Raw genomic sequence first — 10,000 nt, 5'->3', positions numbered from 1 at the left:
AGCAGCATTATTATTATCATCATCATTATCACTATCATTATCGTTGTTGTTGTCGTCGTCGTAGTGCCTGCTGTCCCTGTGAGGGGAGGGGGGGGAAGGCAGGTGAGCGGTGCTCACCTGTCCGGAGAAGAAGCCCAGCATCCTGCAGACCACGCTGGGGCCGTCCCTCCCGTACGGCAGGTGGGAGGGGCACATGGTCTGCCACCCCTCGTGCACCGCCTCATCCAGCACCTCCACCCGCCCCCAGCTCTCCTCCTTACCCTCCTGCCCGTCCGCCAACCGGACCTTCAGTTCTGCCAACATCATCACCATCATCGTCGTCGTCGACATCATCATCATCGTCGTCGTCGTCGACATCATTATCTTCTTCTCCTTCTGCTACTACTACCACTACTACTTCATCATCTTCATCACCGTCATCGTCATCATCATTGTCATCGTCATCGTCATTATCTCATCATCATCTTCTTCTTCTTCTTCTCCTCCTCCTCCTCTTCGTCTTCTTTGTCATCATCATCATCATCATCGTCGTCGTCGTCATCGTCATCATCGCTCATCATCGTCATCATCTTCGTCGTCGTCTTGTCTTCGTCATCATCATCATCGTCGTTGTCGTCGTCATCATCATCATCATCCATCCTCGTCACATGATAATTATCATCAGTCACAACAAGAAAGAAAAAAGGGAGCGATGAGGGGGAGGGGGTGTTAAAACAGAAGATAATCCCAAGAAAACTTCTACTCTCCACCTCTCTGTATTCCCCCCCCCCCTCGCTCCCCCCCCCCCCCCCCCCTCTCGCCCCTTCTCAGCACACATCATTCGTTCGGCCTCTCTCTTGCAGTCGATCCACTGGCTTCCTGAGTCACACGCAGAGAATAAAGTAGCTGTAGAAGATCAGCACTCTGTTCTATTTGTTCAAACATATCTCCCCCTCCCTGTCTCTGTCAGTGGCTGCCTCCGCCTCCCTCCCACAACGCCCCACTTTCTCCCAACACACACACACACACACACACACACACACACACACACACACACACACACACACACACACACACACACACACACACACACACACACCACCCTCCTAAGTATGTTTGACAGTCAGTCGTGTCCGACAATGACCACCAGAATAGCAGAGGAGGCAACAGCTGTCCCGACTGTCTGGGCTAGAATTTGATTTTCGTGGAGAATGTCTTGCCCAAGTCAGTCCCCATTCTCTCGACCAAGAGGGTTTTAGGACAGTCGACGTTGGGATGGTTCCCAAAGGCCAAGTAGCCCCCAAGGCTGCAGCACAAAGAGCCTGTGCAGTCATGCTTCCCAGTTTGAAAGTCAGTTATAGACCTTCACAAAAGACCAAGCTATAAACGACTGTCCATTGCAATGGAGAAACCACTGATCCTACAGCTCTCAAATTTCCTGTTGGCCCAGCTGTGTAAGTTTATGTCAATGTGTGATAATTATGAGCTGAGCGTATGAACTTATGCACGACTTACCCTCAAAACATCGAATTCCCACATCGTCCTTGTGTGTACAACCTTTCTTGTACGGGTCTACGGCGTCTTTGTAATCGCAGTCACCGATGTGTTCTTCCCAGTCTCCGTCACAGTTCAGCCTGTACTCCAAGATTCCGCCATCCCCGGCGCCAAAATCGTGCTCTTTCAGTTTCTGAAAGAAAAAAAAAAGTTTTGAATTTATTTTCATCACGTTCTTTCCCCTTCCTCCGATGCATCAGTGCAGAACCATATATGTATGAAATGCGAAATACGTAAAGAGAATGTAATGATGATAGTGATAACAATGAAACAACAATAATCATGGTAATGGTGGTAATGCCACCACCATCACAACCAGTCACCACCGCCACCACCACCAACACGCTATGTAACGCACTTACGTTTTAAACAGACGGCAAAGGGTTTGGGTTTTTTTTCTAGTATGCGACCCCTTAAGGGATTTATCTATGTCCTACCAAACCCCCTTGGTCCTCGCCTTTGTCCTTTGCACACTCTCTCCATCCTGTTGCAACCAGCCCGGCATATTTATTTGAAGTTCATTTTCATGCAAGAGTACGTCTGCAATTCGATCTCCGGTCCAAGGGAAAGAACTCTCTTTTATCTTACACTTTCGTCAGACGTGAAATTGTTACCCCTCAAATATCACAGTCTCGGATTTTCAAATGTGGAGTCGATGACCAAGAAAATTATATTGGTACTGTACTGGAAGTGAAAGCAAACCATGATTTTGTCAACGGAAATTGATCGACAAAAGTGATGTAACGACTACGGAATTGTGAAGAGATTCCAGTGAACAAGTTTAGTCAAAGCTATACTCATGCTACAAGCCTTCGAAGAAGAGCAAACATGGCGAGAATGGACGTCTCACTCGCGCGTTCGTGCACACACACACACACACACACACACACACACACACACACACACACACACACACACACACACACACACACACACGCACACACACGCACACACACAAAGAAGAAGAAGAAAAAAAAGTACACACACATACAAGCCACACACAAATGTATACACAAAAACGCACGCCCGCACACACACACACACACACACACACACACACACACACACACACACACACACACACACACACACACACACACACACACACACACACACACAAAGAAGAAGAAGAATAAAAATTAAAAAACCGTACACACACACACACACACACACACACACACACACACACACACACACACACACACACACAGAAGAAGAAGAAAAAACGTACACACACACACACACACACACACACACACACACACACACACACACACACTCACACACACACAAAGAAGAAGAAGAAGGGGAAAAAAACGTACACACACATACACAGTCACACACAAATACACACACACACACACACACACACACACACACACACACACACACACACACACACACACACACACCTAACTCTCACGCCCCTGCACCCCCGCAGCCCCCCCCACCCCCACACCCACCCACCCTACCAACATCCCTACGCACCCTCACACACACACACACACACACACACACACAACTCACCTCCCCACTGCCGAAGCCCAACATCCTACAGACGGCGCTAGCATCCTGGCCGGAGAAGAGCTTCTTGCAGACCGTGTTCCAATCTCCGCTCTCCGGGTCCGTCACCTCCACCCGACCCTGCTTGGGAGACCCTCCCCCCACCAGGCGAACCTCCGCCCCTGGAGAAAATGATAAAATAAAATTGATAAATTAGTGTGTGTGTGTGTGTGTGTGTGTGTGTGTGTGTGTGTGTGTGTGTGTGTGTGTGTGTGTGTGATTGTTCATACCTAAGATTTTTAGTCTATCTACTGTCTTGGTGTATAGATACACATGTATGTGTTGTTTTTCATGTGCGGCAGAGGTGTGTTATTATGCACAAGTGTATATGTGTTGTTTCATTTTCGGCACTCGTAGCCGTTTACGTGGGGAGTTTGCGCCATATAAGTACTACCTATCTATTATCATTATCATTATTATTATCATTATTCGTTTTTTTACATGACGGGCGCAATAGCCAAATGGTTAAAGCGTTGGACTTTCAATCTGAGGGTCCCGGGTTCGAATCTCGGTGACCCCTGATGGATAAAGGGTGGAGATTTTTTCGATCTCCCAGGTCAACAGATGTGCAGACCTGCCAGTGCCTGAACTCCCTTCGTGTGTACACGCACGCAGAAGATCAAATACGCACGTTAAAGATCCTGTAATCCATGTCAGCGTTCGGTGGGTTATGGAAACAAAAACATACACACCATGCACTTCCCCGAAAACGGTGTATGGCTGCCTATATGACGGGGTAAATAAACAAAACGGTCATACACGTAAAATATCTGTGTGTGTGTGTGTGTGTGTGTGTGTGTACGTGCATGAAATCCGATTGAATGACACAGGAAACGAATGATGAGCGCCTAGTGGCAGCCGTCCGTCGGCTCTACCCAGGTAGACAGCCTGTTGAACAAATGACCCCGTGTTTGTATAGCGCTTAGAGCTTGGTCTCCCACCGAGGATAGGCGCTCTATCGTATAAGTATCCTTATCAATCAATTAATGAATTTTTTTGGTCAAAGATCCCAGGGCCTATGAAGGCCACCAGGGCGGTGTCCAGGGTGTCGACTAAGAAAGGCACCACGGGGCCCAGTTCTCTCCTTCATCCTGTCGTTTTGTTTTAGCATTCCCCAGCTGTGTTCTGGGATGCGACACGACGCGACACGACACTGCACAACACACCACACAAAACGACACGACACGACACTACAAAACGCAACAGAATATAACACGACACGACACGACACTGCACAACACACCACACAAAACGACACGACACGACACTACAAAACACAACAGAACATAACACGACACGACACTACAAAACACAACAGAACATAACACGACACGACACTACAAAACACAACAGAATATAACACGACACGACACGACACTGCACAGCACACCACACAAAACGACACGACACGACACAAACAAAACACAACAGAATATAACACGACACGACACGACACGACACTACACAACACGCCACACTAAACGACACGACACGACACTACAAAACACAACAGAATATAACACGACACGACACGACACTGCAAAACACAACATAACATAACACGACACGACACGACACAACACACCACACTAAACGACACGACACGACACGACACGACACTGCAAAACACAACATAACATAACACGACACGACACGACACGACACAACACACCACACTAAACGACACGACACGACACTGCAAAACACAACATAACAGAACACAACACAACACAACACGACACTACAAAACACAACAGAACATAACACGACACAACATAACACACCACACTTAACGACATGACACGACACGACACTACAAAACACAACATAACAGAACACAACAAGACACAACCCGACACACGACACGACACGACACAACACAACACGACACAATCTACGCACTGTGCATCATGTTGGTAGTGGAGGGCACGGATGTTGTAGAGGACGGCCATGTTGACGTTACTGTCGACTCCGTTGCCGTTGACCCCGTGGCCGTTGCCGTTGACCCAGTGGCCGTTGCCGTTGACCCAGTGGCCGTTGCCGTTGACCACGTGGACGTTGCCGTTGACCCCGTGGACGTTGCCGTTGACCACGTGGACGTTGCCGTTGACCCGGTGTCCGTTGACCCTGTAGCCGTTAACCCCCGACACACACACACACACACACACACACACACACACACACACGCTTCATTATACAATATCACATCATTACATGACAGCATAACATTGCAATACATCACAATGATCCGATACAGAGACAAAATGCAGTCTTGAGACTGGACAAAATTACTAAATGTCACGTATATACAGCTCGGCGCACCGCTTCCAATACAATCATAAATACGAACACACGCTTACTATCAATGTGTACAGAAACAGACACACACTCACATGGTCGTCTAATGTTACTTGCAGTTGATATATGTTAAACAACGAACTAATATGCACGAACGCTCGCAAACTTAGCACTAAATTCAATTTCCAGACTGGCTCTTCAGTGATAAACACACACACAAGCGCGCGCGTACGCACGCACGCTCGCACGCATGCACACACCATCCAAGATTCAATTAAACTGTGGCTCCTTTTGAAAACGACAGATTTAAAAACACAGCTTGACTTGTCATAAGGTGTGCATCAATGATAAGATAGGTGTTAACATTCTTTTATTTTTACATGAAAGTGTCCAACGCATCATTGCAAGATTTCGTGATTTTGTCGATATTTAATAGTACACGTTTGCTTGCAGAAACCAAGTAAAAATAAAAAATAAAAAATTTTAAAAAAGAGAATATAGACTTTGGAAATAAATACTTATCGGGCAATAATGTTTTTCAAACTCCGGGGGGGGGGGGGGAACTGGGGCACTTCATGATAAACTGAAATGATATACATGTCATATTTTCTACAAATACGACTTGAAATTATAAGATAATGTTTGTACACGGATCAGTCGTCCTCAGTGTGATCGACTACGGACTTGGGCTAACAACACCGGCTCAAAGCAACCTCCTAAAATTAGAAAGAGTACAAAATGAAGCTATGAGGCTGATCCTTGGAACAACAAAAGACACCCCCACAGAAACCATGCGATACCTGCTTGACCTTCCTTCAGTGCAGGCCAGAAACAAGTTAGAACAGGTCAAGACCTACTTCAAAGCATTAGAAAACCCTCAAAACCCACTGCATGACGCAGTCAAAGAACCAAAAGGCAGCCGTCTAGGGCGAGGAAGATCATGGATGGGGCAAGCAGAAGACACAATCCAGCTAGTATGCCGACTACAAGACCTGAAAGAAACAAAAGAATGGGAGAAAAACCCCGAAAACCTCAACCATCTATTCAACACAGCCATTTCACCCACTCTAGGAAGACATTGTCGGGAATGGCCAGAGGGCAAAACTGATGCGGAAGTGAAGCTACTCACAGAAGAAAACAGTAAAGAAGAGGACATCATCATATACACAGATGGCTCAGTCACCAAAGACCAGTCTGGTTGGGGATTCACTGCGAAACAAAATGGAAAAACAGTTAGGGAAGAGAATGCTGCCTACAAAGTCACAACCTCCAGCCTGACGATGGAAGTTGAAGCTGCGACACATGCCCTCCAGTGGCTGTCGTCCATCCATACGCCCGGAAACCAACATGCCATGATTCTAACAGACTCAATGAACCTCATACAGAAAATTGAAAACGGAATGGGAAGCCCAGAATGGCATAAGGCAATGCGCAACTTTCAGATTAAAAAACTCACATGGTCATACTGCCCGGGACATGCAGGTGTTAAGGGAAATGAGCGAGCTGACAGACTTGCTGGCAACGCAACACCAACGAGCGGCCTACATCTAGGAAAATCGGAAATCCTCAGAAAAGTCAAAGAATATCAAAAAGAACAGGTACAAGGCCATCACACCATCGATCGCCTCAAAGAAATAAAAGCAGAGAGAGGGAGCGGCCGCAAGTCTAACATGAAAGGTAGAGCACGATGCTTTGCAAATCAAACAAATATCGGCATCATTTCCAAACCAACATTGCGCAAATTTCTTCAAAACGGAACAGAGTCTCTGTGGGCCTTTCCAAATACAATAGACTGAGCAACACACTAGACGCCACGTTTTTGGCATCAGAGATCTTTTCCCATCCCTCTTGCGGCCAGTCAGTGGCAGCCTCTGTGCGTGTGTGTATTTGTGTGTGTCTATGCTTTTGAGTGCGTTTGTGCATGCGAGAGAGTGTAAGTGTACACAAGTGTCAGGAGAGTTCTGTGCACATGCGTGCGTGTGTGTGTGTGTGTGTGTGAGTGGAGGTGGGGGTGCGGGGGGGAGGTGGGGTAGAGGATGAGGTATGTGAGTGTATGCATGCCTACACTGTGGGAGCAACAGGATATTGGAACGTATATATATATATATATATATATATATATATATATATATATATATCTTTGTATATATGTGTGTGGGGTTGGGGGTGGGAGATATGGGCGCATGTGTGTGTGCTTGTACAAGTAAGTGTTCATCTCTGTGAGTGTGTGTGTGTGTGTGTGTGTGCCGTGGAAGCTGCGATACGTAGACTAGAAATGAGTGTGTGGAGGAGGGGGGTAGAGGAGGTGCAGGGTAATGTGTGTGGTGTGTGTGTGTGTGTGTTGGAGCTCATGTACGTTTATATGTATTTGACTGTGCTTTCATATCTGTGAAACTGCATGTTTGGTGCATATCTGTTATGCATGTGTGGGTGTATGTGTGAATGTGTGTCTTCATGTTTTACATTTATTTGCTTATTTATCATCATTGCTGTCTTTTTTTCTTTCTTTTTTGTCTTTTTTTCTTTTTGTTTCTTTCTTCTTTTTTTTCTTCTTTTTTAAAAATATTATTATTATTATTATTACTACTACCTTTTTCTATATTATAATTATTATTTATTTATTTATTTATTTATGTAAGCTTATCTATTATTTATTCCCCCCTTTTCTTTTCTTTTCTTTTTTTTCTCAAGGCCTGACTAAGCGCGTTGGGTTACGCTGCTGGTCAGGCATCTGCTTGGCAGATGTGGTGTAGCGTATATGGTTTTGTCCGAACGCAGTGACGCCTCCTTGAGCTACTGAAACTGAAACTGAAACTGTATACGGCAATTGCCCAGTATACTTTTCCCTCTTTCAAAGTTCTTGAAAAACACAAATTTATCATTGTATGTAACGATTACATCCATAGCTTTTCAAAATTAATTATCCTTCAACAGGAATGACAGTGCGACATAAATCATCTTTATTCCAGTACATTTTTGATTCCTAAACACAGTCATATCCCGTTTCAACAATTATTTGGTGAATATGACTAATCCATTCCAATATATAAACCCGTAATACAGGCAGATGATACGACGAATTGTACATTTTTTACCTACCAGATAATTATAAGACAAGTTCAAAATCAAATTTGTCTAATTCAAACGGGACTTAAAGAGGGTATGTTCCAGTTTCACCGTGTATTAAGTTATTCATTGTACTAATCTTCAGACAAAATTAACAACTTAAGAAATTTAATTGCAATTTCTCTATGAATTTCATACCCCCATACAATAGAACCGGAACTACCATGAAGTGATACAAATCAAGGACAATATCCAAGAGTAAAGTTTTGATTTATTAATGTTCGCATCGAAGAAAATACTGCCTTTTGTGTTTGTTTATACACTGTTTCTCTTCCTTTGAAGAACTTTCCATTTTGGCTGAATGTTATCCCTGATATACTAAAAAGAAACTACAACATTTATACGTTTGCTTCTAAATCTAAAATCTAAAATGCATTCTTAAGTCTTTATTTGCATTGAATATCAACATATTTCTTTTGTCTGAATCTAGTTTAGATTTAGCTGCTGTTCCCGACAGTACTAATATAACACATCTGGGGCACACACACACACACACACACACACACACACATGTATACGTACATCACTCTTTCTATAAACATACATACATACACACATGCATCACTTTCTCTCCATAGTTGTATGTGTGTGTGTGTGTGTATATATATATATATATATATATATATATATATATATATATATAGTGAGAGAGACAGAGATGACCAACATAACATTACCTTGAGCTCTGGAACTACCGACACAGAAGAGAAGACACAGAAGAAGAACTCTGGAACTGCAGCGAGCCATGGTGGCGAAAAAGGCAAGGACCCTGGATAGGCGGCACACCGCAGAACGTGTGATACCCGGAGCCTGTCGTCTGGTCTGACACCCTTTCCAAACCACCCGTCTTTTATGCACCCCAAAACACACCCCAGTCATCAGAGAAGAAAACGCCCACGAAGAAAACGCCCACCTCTGTGTCAGTCACCAGCCCATACACCTTGCATAAGCGGTCCAAAGTACCGCGAGCTCCCCCTCCAGAAGACAACAGAAAGAAGTTGCTGGGATTAAGGGGGTGGTGGGTGGTGGGTGGCGGATCTTAAGCGGGTGGAGGTTCTTCCCGGTGTAGAGCGGCTGGCCAAGTGGTAAAGCGCCTGCCAGACTTTGGAAGTGAGTATCCCGGGTTCCAGTCCCACGTACGGACCGTGATTTTTAAGCATTCGCACTTACACTCGCACACACACAAAATAGAATTATGTACTCACAGACTGAAATGGGAAGAAAGGGGGAAACCTGCCATGTATATCTCTCTGTTATCCATACACAAAAATACCAAGGAGCACGAAAAGAAGAAAGAAAGACAGATATACAGGTAGATATAAGCAGAAAGATAAAAGGGGGAAGGAAGACGGAAAGAAAGGAAGAAAAAGAAAGAAAGGAAGGAAAAACCCGAACAGAACAAAATGGAAAGAAGTTAGAGACAGACGGACAACAGGAAAGAAGTTAGAGACAGACGGACAAAAGTCAATAAGTTAGACGG

This window comes from Babylonia areolata, chromosome 4, assembly GCF_041734735.1.
Source record: "Babylonia areolata isolate BAREFJ2019XMU chromosome 4, ASM4173473v1, whole genome shotgun sequence".
Classification (NCBI taxonomy): Eukaryota; Metazoa; Mollusca; class Gastropoda; order Neogastropoda; family Buccinidae; genus Babylonia; species Babylonia areolata.
The sequence above is the reverse complement of the archived record's forward strand: the minus strand, read 5'-3'. Positions refer to the sequence as shown.